This window comes from Notamacropus eugenii, chromosome 1, assembly GCF_028372415.1.
Source record: "Notamacropus eugenii isolate mMacEug1 chromosome 1, mMacEug1.pri_v2, whole genome shotgun sequence".
Lineage (NCBI taxonomy): Eukaryota > Metazoa > Chordata > Mammalia > Diprotodontia > Macropodidae > Notamacropus > Notamacropus eugenii.
Genome location: NC_092872.1, coordinates 38007522 through 38030410, shown reverse-complemented (window position 1 = coordinate 38030410; position 22889 = coordinate 38007522). Strand labels below are relative to the sequence as shown.

General features: G+C 39.1%; 1 protein-coding gene across 2 annotated transcripts in view; it reads right to left on the bottom strand.

Annotated features, from left to right (window-relative positions):
- The window catches only part of GLDC (glycine decarboxylase), a 117061-nt gene that overhangs the window by 91362 nt on the left and 2810 nt on the right, over nucleotides 1-22889 (bottom strand). The window contains exon 1 of one of the 2 annotated variants that reach the window (XM_072596927.1): nucleotides 5872-6035. The exons of the other annotated variant lie outside the window; for it this stretch is intronic. The gene's annotated coding sequence lies outside the window, so the exon portion shown is untranslated. Of the gene's footprint in view, nucleotides 1-5871; nucleotides 6036-22889 lie in introns of those variants that run through there. 2 annotated transcript variants of the gene reach the window in all.

Genomic DNA, 22889 nt, shown 5'->3' with positions numbered 1-22889 from the left:
AGTCATCTGAATCCAGTGACCAGATATTCATCAGAATGACTGGAGATGACCCAGGATGAGCCAATTGGGGTTAAGTGATTTGCCCAAGGTCACACAGATAGTGTGTGCCAAGTGTCTGAGGTGAGATTTGAACTCAGGTCCTCCTGACTCCTGCTCTACCCACTGCACCACCTAGCTGCCCCTAATTCTCACAGTGAGAAAATCAGAAAGCCCCCAAAGACCTCTGCCCAACACAGTCAATAAGCTGCTGTCTAAAAGGGAGGGTGGAGGGATCATTGGTCTTGATCTCAGGAAGAACTGACTTTAAATCACCCAAAGACCTTACTAGCTGTGTGCCACTCACTTTACTTCTCAGAACCCCAGTTTCTGCATCTGTAAACTATAATAGTTACAACCTCACCAGGTTGTTGTAAGGATAGAATGTGATAAAAATATGAATTTTGCAAAATATAAAGCTATATAAATGTAAGCCATTACGCTAACCTCCAAAAGACTGAAATGAATGCATAATGAAATATATAATTTTTGGGATATGACAATATGGGAATTTGTTTTGTTTGATTATGGTTATTGTCAGAAGGGTTTTGTTTGTATTTTTCTTTTCAAAGAAAGAAGCAAGCTTTTATTAAGTGCCTACTATGTACCAGGCACTATAGTAAGCGCTTTGCAAATATTATCTCAATGATCTTCATAATAAACTTTGGATGTCAGTGCTATTATTATGCCTGTCTTACAGCTGAGGAAACTGAGGCAGAGTTAAATGACTTGCTCAGGGTCACACAGGTAGTATCTGAGACCAGATATGAACTCAAGGTATTTTTGATAGGCCCAGCACACTATCCACTGTGCCACATAGCAATCACAAAAGGGGTGGGGAAATTAGGAGGGAGAAAAAAGAAGTTTGCTAATTTAAAAATATTTTTAAAGAAAAAAATTGAGTTATTTTTATTATTTAAAATATGTTATTGGTGGGAGGAGCCAAGACGGCAGAGTAGAAAGATACACATATGCTAGCTCCGAGCCCACAGCCCATAAAATACCTGTAAAGAAGAACTTCCAACAAATTCGGGAGCAGCAGAAGCCACAGAACAACAGAGCAGAGGAGATTTATGTTCCAGAGAGACCTGAAAAACTGACACGAAAGGTCCACCAGACCCACACCAGCCCTGCCTTGGCCACGTGGCACCAAAAGGAGCAGATCCAAGCAGGCTTCAGGGACAGAATCTCCAGCAGCTGTGCAGGTCCCTCCACCTACAGGTGCCAAAGGTCAGTGAGAGGGTCTTTTCAGCTCAGCAAGAGGGGAGCAGGGTGCCCCCATAAGTCAGGCCCCTTCGGGAGGCAGCAGTAGACAGGGGCTCCCAAAGCAGGCAGGAGCTCTGATCCATTGTTGAAGGTCACCACATAAAACCCCTGAGGGAAATGAGCCCCTTGAGGCAGCCCTACCCCCACCTGAGCACCTGAACTTAATCTCACCCTGAATAGCAGCCCCACCCCCCACCCAAAGGCCTGAGTCTGGGGAGCAGCATTTGAATCTCAGACCCCAAGCACTGGCTGGGTGGATCTGGAGGTGAGGTGGGGGTGGAGAGGACACTCAGAAGTCAAGTAACTGGCTGGGAAAATGCCCAGAAAAGGAGGGGGAAAATAAGACCATAGAAGGTTACTTTCTTGGTGAACAGATATCTCCTCCCTTCCTTTCGGGTGAGGAAAAAAAAAGCTTACCATCAGGGAAAGACATAGAAACCAAGGCTTCTGCATCCCCAACATCCAAAATAAATATTCAATGGGCTCAGGCCATGGAAGAGCTCAAAAAGGATTTTGAAAATCAAGTTGGAGAGGTGGAGGAAAAACTGGGTAGAGAAATGAGAGAGATGCATGAAAAGCAGGTCAACACCTTGCTAAAGGAGACCCAAAAAAATGCTGAAGAAAATAACACCTTGAAAAATAGGCTAACTCAGCTGGCAAAAGAGGGTCAAAATGCCAATGAGGAGAAGAATGCTTTAAAAAGCAGAATCAGCCAAATGGAAAAGGAGATTCAAAAGCTCACTGAAGAAAAGAGTTCTTTCAAAATTAGAATGGAACAGATGAAGGCTAACAACTTTATGAGAAACCAAGAAATCACAAAACAAAACCATATCTCATTGGAGAAACAACTGACCTGGAAAAGAGATCCAAGAGAGACAATTTAAAAATTATGGGACTACCTGAAAGCCAGGATCAAAAAAAGAGCCTAGACATCATCTTTCATGAAATTATCAAGGAAAACTGCCCTGAGATTCTAGAACCAGAGGGCAAAATAAGTATTCAAGGAATCCACAGATCACTGCCTGAAAGAGATCCAAAAAGAGAAACTCCTAGGAACATTGTGGCCAAATTCCAGAGTTCCCTGGTCAAGAAGAAAATGTTGCAAGCAGCTAGAAAGAAACAATTCCAGTATTGTGGAAATACAATCAGGATAACACAAGATCTAGAAGCTTCTACATTAAGGGATTGAAGGGCGTAGATTATCATATTTCAGAAGTCAAAGAAACTAGGACTAAAACCAAGAATCACCTACCCAGCAAAATTGACTATAATACTTCAGGGGAAAGGTCTTTCAATGAAATAGAGGACTTTCAAGCATTCTTGATGAAAAGACCAGAGATGAAAAGAAAATTTGACTTTCAAACACAAGAATGAAGAGAAGCATAAAAAGGTAAACAGCAAAGAGAAGTCAAAAGGGACTTACTAAAGTTGAACTGTTTACATTCCTACATGAAAAGACAATATTTGTAACTCTTGAAACTTTTCAGTATCTGGGTAGTGGGTGGGATTACACACACACACACACACACACACACACACACACACACACACAGAGCACAGAGTGAATTGGATGGGATCATATCTTAAAAAATGAAATTAAGCTGGGAGAGAAATATATTGGGAGGAGAAAGGGAGAAATGGAATGGGGCAAATTATCTCTCATAAAAGAGGTAAGCAAAAAACTTTTCAGTGGAGGGAAAAAGAGGGGAGATGAGAGAAAAACATGAAGTTTACTCTCATCACATTCCACTAAAGGAAGGAATAAAATGCACACTCATTTTGGTATGAAAACCTATCTTATAATACAGGAAAGTGGGGGAGAAGGGGATAAGCAGGATGGGGGGAGGATGGAAGGGAGGGCAATGGGAGGAGGGACCAATTAGAAGTCAACACTCTTAGGAAGGAACAGGATCAAAAGAGAGAATAGAAGCAATGGGGGACAGGATAGGATGGAGGGAAATATAGTTAGTCTTACACAACACGACTGTAATGGAAGTCATTTACAAAACTACACAGATATGGCCTATATTGAATTGCTTGCCTTCCAAAGGGAATGGGTAGGGAGGGAGGGATGAAGAGAAGTTGGAACTCAAAGTTTTAGGAACAACTGTCAAGTACTGCTCTTGCTACCAGGAAATAAGAAATACAGGTAAAGGGGTATAGAAAGTTATCTGGCCCTACAGGACAAAAAAGAAGATGGGGACAAGGGAAGGGAGGGATGATAGAAGAGAGGCCAGATTGGTGATAGGGGCAATTAGAAGGCTCGGTGTTTTGGGGGTGTGGGAAAATTGGAACACTAATGCACTGCTGGTGGAGTTGGGAACTTACCCAACCATTCTAGAGAACAATTTGGAACTATGCTGAAAGGGCTATAAAGCTGTGCATACCTTTTGACCCAGCAATACCACTTCTAGGTCAGTATCCCAAAGAGATCATAAAAATGGGAAAAGAACCCATAACAAAAATATTTATAATAGCTCTTTTTGTGGTAGCCCCAGGATTAGAATTTGAGGGGATGCCCATCAGTTGAAGAATGGCTGAATAAGTTGTGGTATACGAATGTGACAGAATACTATTGTTCCATAAGAAATGATGAGCAGATGAAAATCTGGAAAATCTGGAAAGACTTACATGAACTCTGATGCTGAGTGAATTGAGCAGAACCAGGAGAACATTGTACACAGTAACAGGAAACATCATGCGATGACTAACTTTGACAGACTTACCTCTTCTCAACAACTCAAGGATCTAAGACAACTCCAAAAGACTGATGACGGAAAATGCTATCCACATCCAGAGAAAGAAATATGGAGTCTGAATTCAAATCAAAACATACTATCTGCTTTCTGTTGTTGTTGTCTCTTCTTTCTTGTGGTTCCCTCATTGGTTATAATTCTTCTTTACAATATGACTAATGTAAAAATATGTTTAATATAAATGTATATGTATACCCTATATCAGATTGTATGCCATCTTGGGGTGGGGGGAGGGGAAGGAGGGAGAGAAATTTTGGAACTCAAAATCTTATGGAAGTAAATGTTGAAAACTAAAAACAATTAAATTTTTTAAAAAAGAAAATGTTAGTCATTTGTTCAAATAATCTCTTTTCTGGTTTTTTTTCCTTAAATCTCTTCAATTGTTTTAAATTTTAAGCTGCTTCAAGTCCTTTCAGAAGCAGATGGGAGCATTAAATATTTAATACATAATCCAGTTTGGCTGTGAAATCAGCCTATTCAACTCTCATGACAGAAGGGATTGCTTACCCAGAACTTGTTAGCCAGTTACTTAAAACACATACTTCTGACTCTTCTTTTTCAATGTGAACTAGTAGAAATAATTAGAACAGCAGAAATAAGTCCCACTTTTTGACCTCTTTTAATTTAGCATATTGATTGACTTAGATACTTAGGCAAAAAGTGCTGTATCAAAAATTTATTGATACATGAGGCCATTTTCCTGGGGTGAAGTGTTGCCATCATCCATTCATTCATTCATTTTTTAATTCATTCAACAAACACCGTGCTCTTACTCTAGAAACAACAGAGAAACTAGAGATTCCACTTCCATTTAATTATGACTGGAAAACTACCTGCTTACTCTTGATCTTATATTTATTTTAATGGCAGAGAAAAGTCTATATCCCAAAACAAAAAAAGCCTACCATATGCAGAACAGAGACACTATGGGAGGCTTTTAACCTATTAATAATTAATAGGCTAACTATTAACCTTATTAAACTCAATTTGAATATCATTAACCTGTTAACTGCCTCCCTTTCCCTGGAATTTCCTCATGGAAAAGGACATCTCCCCTTCCCCCACAAGAGGAACTCATGGGGAATTAATTCCAAACAGATGTGTCTTTATGCCAGACTGAATTAAAGAAGCTAGCTGATTCATAGGCCTCAGATTTCCCCTCCTCCTTCCACTAAGTAAATAGAACATATGACCGGCCACCAGACAAGACACTCATCCTGGGGAAGAATTCTAGCTTGGCTTGAGGGATTACTGGCTAATACAAGGGGAGTTAAGGAATTTCAAGGCAATGTCAGAGAAGTCACGTTGCTAATTCACCTACACAGATATCACACAGGAAGGCCAATTGCTTCCCCACTGCTATAGCAAAGTATCATTTCCTCTTTGGGGAGGATGGGGTAATACAGAAGCTTCACAGGAAGGAAACCTTAATTAGCGGTGCTTGCTAGGCAGAAGCAAGCATCCTGTACTACAGCTGGGCCAGCTGTAATTAGACTTCAAGGAATGGCGCAGCACCACTGGGGTTCACATACTAGAAGCCAAGGGGACGAAAGGTCAGGGGCTCAAACTTTAGAAAAAGGAATGTTGGAACTTCATTTTTGACATTTTTTCCCACTTCTGTTACCTAGAGCTGTTTGCTTTAAGTATATTTTGAAAAGCTAGCTTTCTTCAATGAAATTCAAACCCAATAATGCATGAACAAATACGATCCTATGGATATGTATTATGTTTCTTTCTGTGTATACACAAATGCATATTTTTTTCCAGGGTACAAGAAACCAAATGATAAGCATTAGGGAACTATGTCACTGACCTTATAACTTCCAATGGCTCCCACTCAAGTTCAAAGGGCACAGCATTTCTTTAATCTATGTTGAACTTTAGCCCCATCTCTGTATTTCAGTCTGAAAACCAAATCCTTCCCCTTAAATCCCTTTTTTCCCCTCCAGTTACTAGTGCTACAAAACCTGAAAAGAGGCTGTATGATGTAATCGCTTGGGAACCATAAGACCAAGGTCATAGCTCTGGGCACACCATTAACCCTTTGGAGCCTCAGTTTTCTCAGCAGTTCAACAGGGATAATTTAGCCCTGCATGTGTCGTGAGATTGCTTTATGGATAGTAATGTGTGAAATATGAAACACTTAGTTCCATTATCATTATTATTATTGATTACTGTGCAATTTTAACTTGCAGTCAAATATCAAATAGTTTTCTTCTTTATCAAGGGTAAGAAGTAGAAAAGACTTTTCCTCCAAGCTGAATATATTGTATATTATCATCAGCCAGTGGGGAAGCTATCTTGTTTCGAGCCATTGGTAAACAGTGATAAAATACGGGAAGCAATGCACTCAGTAGGGCAGCGTAATTGTGAAAGAGAATTGGATTTGGGATACAATTCCAAAGGATTCAGGAAGAAAATGCTGTCCACCTCCAGAGAGAGAACTCATGAACTCTTGAGTGTAGACTGCAGCATTTTTTTACACTTTCTTTTGCCTTTTTATTTTTTGTTTTTCTCATGTGGCTAAAACAGAAATATATTTTGCATGACTTCACATGTTTAATGGGTATCATATCACTTTTTCAATGAGTAAATTTTTAAAAGAATGTTGAAAAAAAGAAATGCATTGGATTTGAAATCAAAGGATGTGGATTTGACTTCATTAAAAATCTATCAAGAACATATTATGTGCAAGACTGTGTTATGTGGTGGGAATACAAAGAAAATGATAAAATTGATCTTGTCCTCTCCATATACTCCAAAATATTTATAGCAGTACTTTTTGTGATAGCAAAAAACTGAAGACAAAGTAGGTGCCTATCAACAGGGGAATGGCTAACAAATTGTGATACATGAATGTAATGAACGTTACTGTGCTGTAAGAAATTATGTGTATGATGACTGCAAAGAAACATGGAAAGAGCTATATGAATGGATGCAAACAGAGCCAAGAAAACAACATACATAGTAGCTGCAATAATGTAAATGGAAGACAATGACACATGAAAAAAGCAAAAGTAAATGTATCAAAATTATAAAGATCAAGTAAAACTCAAAAGAAGAGATGTGAAAATACCCCCAACTTACCCTTTTATGGAGGTGGGAGGTCCATAGCACGTATTTCTGGATTTTTTCAATATATTGACTGACTTTTTTTTTTCCTCTCTAAAAAACTTTGTCATACGGGAGGAGTAGTATACTTGTTATACCACATAGTAGCATATATATATGTATATACTATGTAATATATATACGTAGTAGTGTATAGGTAGGTATACCTGGGGTACTATGATGATCATAGTAACAGAACCAGAAAATATCAATTAAAATTTATTTTAAAAGAAGAACTAGATCTCACCCTGTAAGACTGCATGCAATACACCATATATAAAGAAAATTAAATACAAGCCTTTTTGAGATGTAAGAGCTCTAAAAACTGGGGTGATTATAGATGGCTTCTCCTAGAACTGACCCCTTGATAAAAAATAAAATTATGAGACACGAATGTGAGGAGACAGTGCATTTTAGGCTTCGAGTACTGGCAAGGGAGAGATAGGGGGAGTAGGAGAAGTAGTGAAAATAACCTTGAGGCAGAAGATGGAACGTTTAGTTTGGGGCATAGCTACTAATCGGATTTGGAGTTCAGGAAATGTTGGGGGAAGCCATTTCACTTGTCAGGTCTCAGTTTTCTCTTCTGTAAGATGAGGGGGTTAGACTAGACAACAATCTAGCTAAGACATACAAAGCTACCTCTAAAGTCTGCAAAGCTTTTCACATGTGCTAATCTCATTATCTCAATGGTCTACTGGTAAGCCAAATCTGCTACAGCACGTCATAGCCTACAGAACTGTTTGAATACCAAGATTTTACCCAGATTTATCCTTCCCTCAAATTTTATGAATGTCTGAGAGTGAAAGTCAGAACCCCATAGCCCTCTCGTAGAAGCCAAAAAATCCATCTTTTCTCTCTTCTTTTTGTCATTTGCTAAAAGCCCCCAATTCAGCTTTTTAAAAAATATATTGATTATGTAAATGGAAGGAACAACCACACAAACTCAAAAATCAAAAGTGATTATTGCAAAATTATAAAGAGCAAGCATAGCTTTTAGCAGAGGTGCAAGTTCCCCAGATAATGTACATTACATGTTTTTATGATTTTTCAGTATATTGATCAGTTCTGATTTTTTTCCTTATTTTTCTCTTTTTTTGAGCTTTAAAAAAAACAGTATTTGTCATATGGAATAGCTCTCTGGGAGGGAGGGGGCCAGATACTGTGGAAAGCTATGATGATGTTAAAAAAAAGATCAATGTTCCAAATAAGTATCAATTCACTTTGGTGTCTTCCCCCCTTCTGGCTCTTTTCTCTTAAAACATTCTTTGTTAAATGTGATAATTCTCTAGGAAAGGAAGGAGGAAATATACAGAGGAGAGTTTTAGGTAATTATTAAAATGAAAAGATATCCATAAGAAAATCTTTTTTAAAAGAAGCCTTCAAACTCTATTTTGGAAACCCTTGCTTGGAAAATCTTTCTGTTTTCTTTGCTAGAGTGCAGGTCTCTCCTAAGTTGAGACTAATAGCATGAGATTTTAGGGGCACCCTCTCTGAGCCAAGAATGAACCCAGGACAAAGGCCTGAGCTGTGCACTGCTGGAACAGCTGAAGCCTGCTTGGCTCTGATTCTCCATGGGAGAGCGATCTCGTTGCAAAACATCTAGTTTGGATGTCATGTTATTCTTCACCCGCTTAAATTGAGAGCTAACCTGACTGCCAATTTTAACTGGGTCTTATTTCTTGTTGGGAAAATAACAGGATTAGTTGAAATAATAGGGAAAAGAGAACATCTTTATACATACATGGAGCTTGACATCAAACTGCCATCGTCCCAGCCAAACAAACTACCATCATTTATGTATAGGCCTATTGTACCTCTCTCCACAAAAAAAGTGTTAATGATGTTAATCTCTGATCCTCATAACAACCCTGCGTGGTAGGGACTATTTTTACTATCCCCATTTTATAGATGAAGAAATGGAGAGAGATAATCTGCCAGGGTCACATAGTAAGTGTCTGAGGCAGGATTCATTCTCAGATCTTCCTAACTCCACGTTCCACAATTTATCTATTCGGTTTGATATCTAGCTGCTTACCTCAAATTCACTGCTCTTGATACCACTGCTATGCCCTTAGCTGTGAAATGCCATCCAACTGCAGTCCCCTAATTTCTAGGGAGTCTTCAGATATATACTTTCCAAACCCAGATTCAGAGAAAGAAGCCACATTCCAGGAAATTCCAACCCTGGAATATGGAAGTATGAAGCTATTTAGCATTAAAATACTGACTGTTACAACAGGAGGGGACCTTAGCAGTTGGAGTAAATAACCTAGGCAGAGCTGACTCCTGGGAGGCAGAACAAGGGGGGATGTACAAAGCTGTAGGATCATGAGTTTAACTGGGAGTTATGACAACTCTCACACCAACAGCACGGGAATATGTAGGAGATTGTACCTCTCTGTGTTTGTTATTTACTCTATTATTGTATCAATTAAAAGTTTTTTGCTCTTTGGCTTATGTCTCCTGGGGTATATTTGTATAATAATGACTTCCCAAAAACGTCCAGAATCTAGGCATACTATGGACTTCTGAAGTCATGTGTAATCCTTCCTATGTTCGTAGAGTACAATTTTAGTACCTAGGACAAACAGAATGAAATAGGCTCTTGTAATTCATGATGTGAAAACCACAGGTGCAATTAAGACATTCAGCTAAGCAGAAGGGGAAATTATTTACTACAGAGGCTCACGGAGGCAGGCTATTAACATTCATTCCTTATAGTGACCGCGTACATTTCACGTGTCAGACGGCTAGCTGGAGGGCAGGGTGAAGCAACAATGTGAACGTGGTGATGTTAACTGACTCCTGGCAATAAATAAAACCCATGATCCTGGTTTTCTGAGATACTCTATGTAACTGAGCTAACCAAAGACAATGAAATAAATTCATAGGATCACAGATTTTCACCTGAGAGAACCTTAGAGACTACCTAATACAATCTTCCTATCTTATGGCAAAAGACACTGAAATCCTCCTCTTCTGGCACTATCAATGCTATCTGATGGTGACCACTGGGCATTACTTTAGTTCACCTTGGCTAAATAAGGCCAAACAAGTAAGTTTTGGAAGCCAGGAAAATAAATTTTTGCCCAGGAACTTAAGGAGGACGAATGCCTTACTGGGTCCTAGGCCAAAACTACAAATCCCATACATAACATGATGTTTCAATAAAATTCTAAGAGAACAAGGGATGGATAATGAAAAGAGAATATGAGGAAGACAGGATCACGTGCTCAACTTGTCTGACACTGACCAGTCACTCAAAGAAAAGTTTTTAATCCACTGATCAGATCTCTGTCAAGCCCCAAAACCAAAGAAAAAAATGCTCTGTTAAAATTAAAGTTACATTCTCTTTCTCCTACCCCAAGAAGTTTCTTGTTCAAAGAATTTGATGTCATTTAATCCAGTTCTATTTGTTTCCCACCTTGTAAGAAAGATCATTGTTTTAAGTATCATCAAAATCCCTGGTATGTGACTTCTTATCCTCACTTCTATGAACAAAGTGGACAATGCAACATAAAAGGGAAAAAAAAATCTCCTAAGCGAAATTCACAGCAATCCACATTCTCTGCTGATAACTCTACATTCTACAAAAACATCCTTTCCTTTTGGTGACTCCGATTCCTGTAAACGGCTCCCTTTCAGAATGTGAATCAACACAATGTAGCCAAACAAGAGAGGAAAAGAAAGTAAGGACCCATTAAGATACACCTGGAAAGCTGCCATTATTTCCAGTATCCTTGCTCCGGTTTTCTAGGGCAGCCCAAATGATGTGCTCCCTCCCTTGAAAGTAGTCAAGTAATCCTTCAAGAACCTGACCTGCCAATTCTTTCCTTGTTGAATGAATGACTACTCCTGACCTTGTTTACTTCTCTAACTCAGTGCATTTCGTAATGCAGAGGAAAACACGTAGGCCTGAATGTACCAAGAACACAGTTCATTGATCTCTCTGACCTTAGAATTCATAGGTGAGGGGAATGTGTGAATGTTGAATCAGTGCTGACTCTTTCAAAAGCTCTGAGTTAATGTTCTTATATTGCCTGCTTATAGAAGCTTTTAGAATAAGAGAGAAAAGTTCCTTCTGGCACTTACTAGAACTGAGCTGCCATAGTACATGATGTGATATCAAAAAAAAAAAAATCAAAAAAATGCTTTCTGGCAGTAATGAATTGATTAGGCTGTTAAACACTCCTGAAGGAAAAGTCAAAATGCACTTATCAATAGAAGCTATTTCTAATGTCAAGTGAAATGGAAGTTTCAACAATAATCCCATGTCTTGATATTAAGTAGGTATGTAACCATGAGTAAGTCAGTTCCTTATCTATAAAATGGTGATGTATGGAAATGGAAATGGTACCTGTAGTTTCTACTTCACAGCTGCTGTAAGGCTTAAATAATTTGAAAAAATGTAAAAATCTTTGCTCTGCAAATGTTGAGTAGGATGGTGATACTCTAGAAGAGACAATCAATTTGATCAACCAATAGTTAGTAAGCACCTATTATGTACTAATCAATGAATCAGTCCCCTGCCCTCAAGGAGCTTATAGTCTGGCTGGGGAGAGATGACAACCAGCTTGGATGGATAGGAAGGAAGGAAGGAAGGAAGGAAGGAAGGAAGGAAGGAAGGAAGGAAGGAAGGAAGGGGAAAAACAGATACACAAATAGGAAACAGCAGTTGGAGAAACATAAGGAAAGACCTCACAAAGAAGGCAGTGCTTGAGTCAAGGAGGAAGCATAGAAAATTCCAGATGGGGGGACAAACAACGCTAAGGCACAGAGACAAAAGATGGAGTGACATTTATGAGTAACAACAGTTCGGCTGAGTTTTAATGTATACAGAAGCAGAATCGTGCCAGAAGGATGGAAAGATAGGTTGGGAGCAAGTTAGAAAAGACTTTAATGCCAAATAAAGGAGTTCATATTTGATCCTTGAGGTAACAGGGAGCCACGGTAGTTCACTGATCCTAGGAGTGACATGGTCCAACTTTTACTTTAGGAAAGCCCTGGCAACTGAGGGAAGACTGGATTAGACAAGGGAGAGACCAACAACGAAGCTATTACAATAGTTGAGGTGAGAGGTGATAGTGCGTGAACTAGGCTGGTAGCTGCATGAGTGGAGAGAAGGAAACAGAAGAAAGAGATGTAGCAACAGAAACAAGAATAGGGAAGTGATTGGATATTTGTGATGAAAGTGAGTTAGGAATCAATGGGAGTCATGACTGAGTGACTATAAAGATGGCAGTGTCTTCTATAGAAATAGGAAAGTTCAAAAGATACTAAGTTTTGGGGAAAATATAGTAAGTTCAATTTGGGACATGATGAGTTTGAGATGTATCTGGACATTCAGCTTGAAATGCCTATTCAGAAATTACTGCTGGAGCTCAAGAGAGGGACAAGGGCTAGAAATATCATCAGCAAAGAAAGGTCAGAACAGAGCCTTGGAGGACTCTCACAGCTATAAGACATCATACCAGCAAAGAAGACTCAGACAGGGCAATTTTATGTGTAGAAGAAAATGGTCAACAATGCCAAATGTTGCAGAGAGATTAAAAGAAGGATAAGGATGAAGAAAAAATCATCAGAATTAACAATTGGTATCACTGGTGACTTTGGAAAACACAGTTTCACTTAAGTGATGAGGTAGGAAACTAGATTTAAAAGCTAAAAATTTAGATTTAGGAAGTAAAGGCAACAAATTTTTTTCAAGGAGTTTGGTTGAAAAGGGGAGGAGATACATAGAATGATTGCTTGCAAGATGGTAAGATCTAGTGAAGGTTTTCTAAGGGTGGGGGGAAATTGGGCAAGCAGGAACCAGAAGATAGGGAGATATTAAAGATTAGAGAGAGAAAAGGATCATGATGGGTACAATATACCAGAGGAATTAGAAAATGGGGTAAAGGAGGAGAAAATGGGTGATGATATTAAGGGGCTGTGAGATGAAAAGGAGAGAAGAGCTCACAGTGAATGACCTCTATTTTCCCAATACAGCATAAGATTTGGTCTTTAGCTATGAAGGCTGAGGAAGGGGTAGTGTGGAAGGTTTCTGGAAAGAAGAGAAGGTTTAGAATAGATAATGTGGGGAATGGTCTAGAAAATCAATTAGGAATAACTTGCAGAAATGAGTAGTCAGCTCACTGTAGCAGCCAAGAGCAGGAAATTGAGAGCATCCATGCCCATCAACTGAGGAATAGCTGAATAAGTTGTATGTGAATGCAATGGGATACCATTATGGTGTAAGAAATGATGAGCAGGCAGACTTCAGAAAATCCTGGAAAGACTTATATGAACTGATGCTGAGTGAAGTGAGCAGAACCAGGAGAACGTTGTTCACGGAAACAGCCACAGTATACGATGACTGATTTTGATAGACTTAGCCCTTCTCAGCAATGCAAGGACCTAAAACATTTCCAAAGGACTCTGGAGTTGGATTATAGAGCAAAACAGATTATTTTCTTTTTTGATTTATTTTGTTTTGTTTTGCTTTTTCTTTCTTATAGTTTCTCCACTTCATTACAATTCTTCTATGCAACATGACAAATATGAAAATGTGTTTAATAGGAATGTATGTATAGAGCCCATATCAGATTGCATGTCGTCTTGGAGAGGAATGCAGCAGAAAATTTAAAACTTATGGAAGTGAATGTTGAAAACTAAAAATAAAGTGGAAAAAAAGGAAATTCTAAATTGGGTCAAAAGTAGACAGACAAGACTGAAAAAACCGAACAACATGAAAAAAATAAAGAAAAGAAACGAATGGTCAGTTGAGATTAGATAACAAATTTCCAATGGAAATTGACTATTTACCTAAATGACTTTCTCCATATCTATTCAGCAACAGATAAGTAGCAAATAAAAATGGAAATTCCAGACCACACAAAAATATATACTTACCTCCTCCTTCATACCTTTCCCACTTTCCACCAAAAAAAAAAAAAGAGGCAGCAGGATGTAATGAAAAGGAGACTAAGCTTAGAAAGAGAAGACCTAAGTTTGAGTCTTGGCTTTATCACCTACTAGCTACACGGTTTTGGGTAAGTCACTTCATCACCTCAGTCTTCTTATCTATAAAATGGACTAAACTATCTCTAAAGTCTCTCTCTGCTCTGATAGTCTTTGAAAATCCAGACAAATGTTTTTTCTTTAATACAATTTTGGCCTGAATTTCACTTCACTTTCCCTGCCTAAATACTTCACCTTAAGATCATACCCTCTCAAATAATTGTTGTTACTGCCTTTATTAATAATTGTTGTTACATCCTTAGCATACCATAGCCCTGTGGGATAGTAACAATATTAATCCCATTTTACAGATAAAAAAACTGAAAAGTAAAGTGATTTGCCCACGGACACTGCTAGTGAAGTATAGAGCTGAGATTGAGACTTACAGTATAAATAGCTGGAAGGGGACTTAGACATCAATGAATCCAAAACTGACAGATGAAGCCACTGAAGTCTAGAGAGATAAGGAGTACATACATAGGTAGTAAGTGGCGGAGCTAAGATTACACAGAACGTCCACTGACTTCAAATCCAACAGCATTTCCACTTTACCATTCTGCTTTTCTGCTAGAGAAATCCATTTTTCTATCCATCTCTAAAGTACCTAAATTTCTGCCCATTTACCTCTTCAACTACAGATCACAGAATTTTTTTTAATACATCACTCCTGGCCATGTAGTGCAGTGGAAAAGGGCACTAGATTTGGTTCTTGATTTAAGTGTGGGGCAAAATATTTCCCCTTTTCGGGCCTCAGTTTCATTTTCTGAAAAATGAGACCCTGGACTAAACAATATTTGCAGTCCCTTCCATTCTACTGGAAAAAAAGTTTTTAAGGAAATTGCCAGTTCTGTGGTCTTACTTCATATGCATATATATAAGTGTAAGCACGCAAGCACATACATACAATTTACCCAGACCATTGTTACTGAGTTGGAAAAGGCTTCCTCTTTAAAGGCATTACATCAGAAATCTACTAGGACACTAATGAATTCCTTGCTGGTATTTTCCCTAACTAATATTAAACTGGAGGAGCACTATATAATTTCGAATTAGAAAAGACTTTTAAAGAACACCTAGCCCAGCCCCTCATCTTACAGAAGAAAAAACTGAAGTTGCAGGAGATGAAGTGACTTATACAGTGCTTTAAGGTTTGCAAAACACTCTCATATGTTATCTCATTCGATCCTCACAACAACCCTGTAAAATAGAGGTTATTATTATCTCCACTTTACAGATAAGAAAACTGAGGCACTGCCAAGGTCACACAGTTCGCTTGTAAAAATAGCAGAGGTAGAATGTGAGCTCATCTCCCTGTTCTTCCTATTATCCTATACTGCAATTCATGAGTCATTTCATTGCAAGTGAAGGGGATATAAGGAAACGGAAAAATTAATGGTCATTTCCCTATAAGGAGAATGAATAACTTATAAAAAGAAAATAAATTCTGCAGTGTAGACCATGTTTTTATAATTTTAAAATTTTTATAAGACATTTCACATTAACTGTATTAGGTAGGTAGGTGAAAGCATTAGTATCCCGTTTTATAGTTGAGGAAACTGAGGCTTAGAAGTGACTTGCAGTTACAGTAATAACAAATGTAAAAAGCTAACATTTGAATTCATGTCTCCAGATGCTAATTCTAATCTTATCCTTAAATCAAGTTTCCTCAATCTGTTTGTTTAATCCTTTCATCATACTGAATCTTTGTATAGAGCTTTTGTCATATTATGTCATTTGATCCTCCCAGCAAACTAGTATGGAATACAGCTACTGTTATTTTACAGTCCCTTTCAGCTGTGACCCCCTGTGAATCTCTTTCCTGGCTGACTGATTTGCTTTAGAAATAAATTTTGTGAATGTCAAAGTCACTCTAATTCAATGAAAAGTTATGAGTTTGGCGTTAGGAGGATAATGTGTTCCGATTCCAGCTCTGCTACTTGGGTGAATGTTCATTTCCTTGTCTTCAAAGTGAGGAAGCTGGAATGGATAATCTCTAAGGTATCTTCTGGTTCTAATTACCACAAGTCTGTGGTTGCTGGTGGTACACTTAATCATGGTTTATTAAGTGCCATAATGGGATGTTTTCATCTCTTTCTTTCCCTGTTCACATGCCCCTCCCAGTCTCCTGGAGTTTGAATTCTGAACTGGACTTCCCTCTAATGCAAGGCATCTAATCTATGCTTTTTACTTCTCCCTTTTTCCTCTGCTTTTCTTCTCAAATAGATGTTAAGATTCAAATTTACACAGCTGTCAGGAATAGGCAGGATCTTCTATGTGGGGGAAAGACCTGTTCTTCACCCACACATCACTCCTCTGACTTAGGGGGCTTCTAAGGACAGTTCAGCACCTTCTCCCTGGGGCTGTCTTGAAGCACCTCTCCACCTCTTCTAAGACTATAGGCAGGTATCGCTGCTGGTGACATGCTGAAACTCCCAACTCCAGATCAGCTAATTGCTGCAGAAGAAGGCTATACATACGGTTTGAAATAAGAACCCACATGTTAGAAGGGAGAAGATGATGGACAGCAATTTAATGATCTGGGAATAATACAGACATTCCTCACTTAAAAAAAGGAGAGTGAGCTCTCCATAGTTTTACTCTGATGATTTACTATCCTTTCTTATGGAGAGTCTATTTTTAAAAGAAAGCAAAAAGATCAAAAGAACATTCTGACTGTCAGCTACGATTTTTTACAATCATCAAAGCAGCACGAGATGTGTACTTCCAGAAACACCCTCTCTCATTTTTAATTTGCTGCTTCTAATTGCTTTAGGTTAGGAATTTTATTTATCCTGTATGTATGAGGCTTTTTACATATTTGTTTGCATCCTTGAGGGCAAGAACAGTCTTTTTCCTCTTTTCGTATCCCCAGGGCTCAGCACAAAGGCACATAGTAGGTGCTTAATGAACGTTTATTGATTACTTGATTGGTCAAAGTCATTAGAACAGTATTTACCATATGACTAAGCTGGCTCAGAGAGAAGGCTAGAGATCACCTCTACCACCAAGACTAAGGGCATCATCCAGGAAGAAGTTGGCCTTGGAATTCAAAAGCCTAAATTCAAGCATATGCTCTGCCATGTAATAGCTGGAAAATGTGGAGCAAGTAACTTTCCATTTGTGGACCTCAGTTTTCTCATCTGTAAAATAATGAGTTTCCATTAACTGGTCTCTTAAGGTCACTTCCAGCTTTAAAATCCTATGATCTGTCCCAACAATCTGATCACTACAAGGTGCCAAAAAGGTGGTAAAGTTCCATCAGATTTATTCTTGTTACTACTGTGGACCTATGGTCTTATTAATATGAATGTAAAAACAAAAAATAATAATTCTCACAGATTGAGTGTTAGAATGGCAAGAGTAGCTAAGGGAAATGGTTCTACCACCAGTTAAAGAACCCACAGTCAGACAGCTCTTGGGAATCATTTTTTTTCTAATGAAAAAGTTAATAAGTGGCCATAGCATAAATCTGCAATCAGCCTTGGGGTTAAAGGATGGGGAGAGGCACTGGTCTGATCCCAGTAATCTCAGGGTCAGCTCAGGAGAACTAGAGCTGTATGACACAATAGTTCCAGCAGGATTACACAATACTGTCTTTCTCTCTCACCTAACTGTCCCAGCGACTACAGGATTTCTCTCCAATCCTGGGGTACCCAGGGTAAGGTAGAAGTAGGCAACTCTTATACTCACTGCATCCACTTAGGGTCCTAGAATTTAGAGCTAGATGTGATGGGGTATAGGCTCAGGGAGAGACCTTTGCCCCTTACCCAAAAAAAATTTGGGTCCCATTTGTCTATGGGCCCTGGAAAACCCCACCTAGAACTCTCCTTGAATTTCCCCACTTGATCTATGCTCAATTCTGGGTTACCCCTAACTTAGCCCTCCACAGTCTGTTATCTCCAGATTGATCTGTTATCTCCAGATCGCTTTTGGCTACTTCCCACCCTTAATCCTATTTTGGTCCCGGACCTACTTGCCACTCCTATCAAGACCCTCCCTAAAATCTTATTCTAGTCACCCAATGGACCCAGGCTAGTGGCTGGCCCTCACTCACATTTGAGCATACTTTTTCCTAATTTTTATTAAAACTTAATAAAACTTTATCCCAGAAGATGCTGGCAGCTCCCCCTGCCCCTGCTCTGCCTCCATAGCAGCTCTTCTCCCTTCCCCTCCCCTCCCCTATTCTCTCCTCTGGAGTTCTAATAGAACTAGGGGAAGGTATATTTCTTGCTCAAAGATCAAGCCTTAAACTCAATTTACTCTGGAGGTCAGAGACTGGACAAGTCTCCACCCACCTAAGCACAGAGTGAATGTAATTACTAAATAGTAATTGTTTCTCTTTTACCCAGGAACTCTGAGGGTCTTCCCCTCCCAGTTTAACGTTGGATTTTTTTTTTTTTAATATTAAAGGGGCAATCCTTTGAGTAACTACTTAAAGAAGTCTATTCATTGAATGAGTGTATCTCACTCAAAGTGAGAATGTGATTAAGATCTTAGCCTGAAAGGGTCAGGGTTTCACAACGTATCCTGGGCCATCTCCAGTCATCCTGATGAAAACCAGGCCACTGAACCCACATGGCTCAGGGGAAGAAAGAGAGGCTGGTGATCTTGCACAGCCTGTACTCACTCAAATCAAAGTCAATTGCAAATCATGCCATCATCTTGATGTCATGGTCCTCTTTGAGAATGAAGGACAAACAACAATTCTAGTCACCCCAGACTACTGACCTATCAGGATCCTCCCTAGACTTTTCTAATCATCCCAGACTACTTGACCAAGCCTAGATCTTTCCCACAGTCTTTCTGTACAAAGATCTATCTTAGCCTCAGATTCAATCAGGCCCTCTTGTCAAGTGTCACAGATGCTCGGGATTCCTTAAGAATCTGGCCAAGGATCAAATTCCTGAAGAGTCTGGTCAATTGTCAGATTCCTTAAGAGTCTAGCCAATGCTGAGTCTGTCCAATATAGGGGATTTTTACTAAACTTTGCTTTTCTTTGGCTGAAAGAAGGCTTGGGTCAAATTCATTTGGGCAGGACCCGCATGTCGCTATTCTGGGGTCCCAGAACCCCTAAACCTCAAAAGAAGGATCCTTCTATATCATCTATTCCAACCATCTCACTTCTTGAGGAAACTGAGACCCAGAAAGGATAAGGAATTTGCCCAGAGACATACAAGCAATAAGTGGGATATGAGCAGTCCTTAGACAGTTATGTTGTCTACATATCATGAATGAGAGTCAGACTGGTATAGACTCTCTCCTGAGCTCCAGTCCCACAATACCAACTGCTTTTTGAACATCTCCAAATAGATGTCCTATGGACATCTCAAACTCACTATACAAACAAACCCCTTTTGTTCTAACTTCCCTATTTCTATAAAGAGCACCACCATCCTTCTAATTACCAAAGTTCAAAAGCTATGAGTCATCCCTAGCTCTACACTCTCCCTGCCTGGCACATAGTAGGCACTTAATGTTTATTGACTGAATGACTTCCCTCAACCCTTATATCTAATAAGTTGTCAACTACATCTATGCAACTTTCTCTTATCTAGCCCTTTCTTTCTCCTCACACAGCCACCTACCTCATTGAGACCCATATCATCTGTCACATGTACTGAATAAGCCTCCTACTAGAACATCCAACCTCCCCTCTTCCCCTCAGAATAATCACCTGCACATCTACCAAACTGGTATTCCTAAAGTGCCGGTCATTCTTCTACTCAAGAAGTTTCAATGGCTTCCTAAAACCTCCAGGACAAAATAAAAACTCAATCTGACTCTAATATATCTTTCTAAAATGATTTCTCATTATTCCCTCTCATATACTTTATATCCCAGTCAAACTATCTTATTTACTGCTGCATACTTTTCACATTCAATTTCCTATTTCCTTGACTTTTTGCACAGGCCAGCCTCCCTGCATTCACCTCTGGGGAAAAGAGTATTTTGTGCCAAGAACTATGCTAAGTTGATTATCTCAGTTTATCCGGATAGCAGCCCTGGGAGGTAAATGCTATTACTGTCCTCATTTTACATATGAGAAAACTGAAAAACAGGGAGATTAAAGGGCTTGCCCAAGGTCACACAGCTAGTAAGTGCCTAAGGCTGGTCCTGAACTCATGACTGCTAGGCCAGTGTTCTCACCACCAAGCCACCAGTACTCTCTCAGAATCCTTGACATTCCTTCAGGGTTTTAATCAAGTGCCACCTCCTACATGTAACCTTTCCTGACCTCTCCATAGTAGTTAGTGCTCCTTTCCCCTGCCTCCAACCACCTTAAAAATGTTAGGAATAAATACATTTTTTAAGGAAACACTGGATTTGGAGTCAAGGACCTAGGTTTATGTCCTGAAATATTGATTATCTATGGTGACCTCATGAGGTCATCTACCACTCTAGCCTTCAGTTTCCTCAAGTATAAAATGGTGTGGGGGTGGGGGAGAAGGTCTGATTAGATGATCCAAATATCCCTTCTAGCACTCAGTTTTAAAACTCTCACTCTCTTATCCTCAGCCAAAAAGCTGTTGGAAAGAGGGCTACTCCTATAAATGTCTGGTCCAGGATTCCCAGTTAGTGAAGTTTTTCATCAAATCAAAATTTGTTCTGCTACTGACCTAAAACAATGCCATCCATGCCCACGTATATTTTACTCTTGCCAAGACATAAACTTTCATTAGTCATCATTAGTCATGATTCAGGCCCAGTCTCCGAATCAAGGGGGACAATGCACTTCTGATGTACCTGAGTTGAAAGACCAGCTATTTACCAAGTGTTTTATTCGTAAACAAAACCAGACTTTTCCAGGATCTAGTACTCTGTGCTCAGAGCTCATCCTGAGCCAACCAGACTAAACTGGCCCAGAACTCCACAGAGGTTGCAGGGTTTAAAGTTTATACTGAAACTGCACATTGCTCAACATGAGCAAGCACACTACTGGAGAGAAAGAGGCAAGCTGGGGAGAAGGGGGGATCTGAATCCCCTTTACGTTCAAATTATTCAAGCAAGACAAAACATAATGGATCTCAAAAATGAGACAACTTTGACAGGTCTCCAAAAACCTGAATACTCTTCAGGACAGCTTTTCAAGTATTCTAGAGGAATACTTTAACCAGGTTAAATACATAATCTACAAGTTCTTTGATAGAATGTTCTCATGAAGGTACCACTGTGCAGGACGACTTTTCTAAAGCATAATATTTCATACTTAAAATGATTTTAAGATTCCAGAGAAGTTTCTTGAAATGAACATAGGATTTCGAGCTGGGAGGGACCCTAAAGAACCCTCGCATTTTACAGATGAGGAAACAAGCCTGTAGAGGTGAAATGATTTATCACACAAAGGTAGTAAGCAGCAAAAACAGCATTCGAATCCAGGGCTGCTTGTCTTGTATCACCAGGACTTTTTAAAGAACAAAAATCTATTTCTAAGGTAAATCGGTCAATTGAGATAGGCTCGGGGCATATCCTTTGATCCAGTGATACTGTTACCAGGTCTATATCCCAAAAAGAGCAGAGAGAAGAAAAGGACATATTCAGGAACACAGGAAAACAACCAACATATACATATATGCATATTATATATACACATATATATGTATATATCTGTGTGTATATACATGTGTATGTATATATCTGTGTGTGTGTATGTATGTACACATACACACAAAATATTTTAAGCAGCTCTTTAGAGTGGCAAATAACTGGAACATAAGGGAGTACCCATCTGTGGAAGAATGACTGAATTAGTTATGGTATATGAATTTAATGCAATACTGTTGTGCTATAAGAAATTGTGAAGGGGATAGTTTCAAAGAATCCTCGAAGACTTGTATGAACTGATACAGAGTGAAGCAGGACCAGGGTAATTTTTTTTTACAACAGCTTCAATAATACAAACAGCTTCAAAAGACTTTAATACTGTGGAGAAATTATTCACTATGACGCCAGAGAACTGATGAAGAATGCTGCTCATCTCCTGACAGGATGATCACCATATACGTAGAATGAGACACATTTTTTGAACCTGGTCAGTATAGGATTTATTTTGCTTGACTATACATATTTGTTACAAAGATTTTATTCTTTTTCCCCCAGTGGGGTCAAAAGGGGAAATGAGAGGGTGAAAATATTTTTGTTAATGGGAAAAAATTAACTTTTTAAAAAAGAGGGTCATAGAATTTTAGAGGTGAAAGGGGCCTGTTTTATAAATGACAATATTTGTACGCACATCAGAGGGTTGCTGTGAGGATCAAATGAGATATTACGTGTAAAATACTTTACAGATTTCAAAATACTACATTAAAGACAGCCATTATGATGGGAGCTTCTCATCCAAGCCCCTTATGCCATAGATGAGGAAAGTGAGGCTCCAAGAGGAAAGTGGCTTATCCAAGTCCCCAGACTGATAAGCACCTGAACCCAGATTTATAAATAGCATAGTAGACAGAGTGTTGGACTTGGAGTTTAAGAACCTAAAATCAAGTCTTTACTGTGCTACAACCAGACAACAATAGAGAGACAGGGACATGTAATAGCAATTGTGCTAGACCTAAAATCAGCAGAGACTTGTGTTCACATCCTACCTTGGATGCCTACAAGCGTGCCTATGTGTGAGAAGGGGTGTACGTACTGATCAGAGTCAAGACGGCAAATGCAAAGGAGCAATATGCCCAGTGAGTAAAACGATGGAAATGAAGTCAATATGTGCCGGTGTGATCA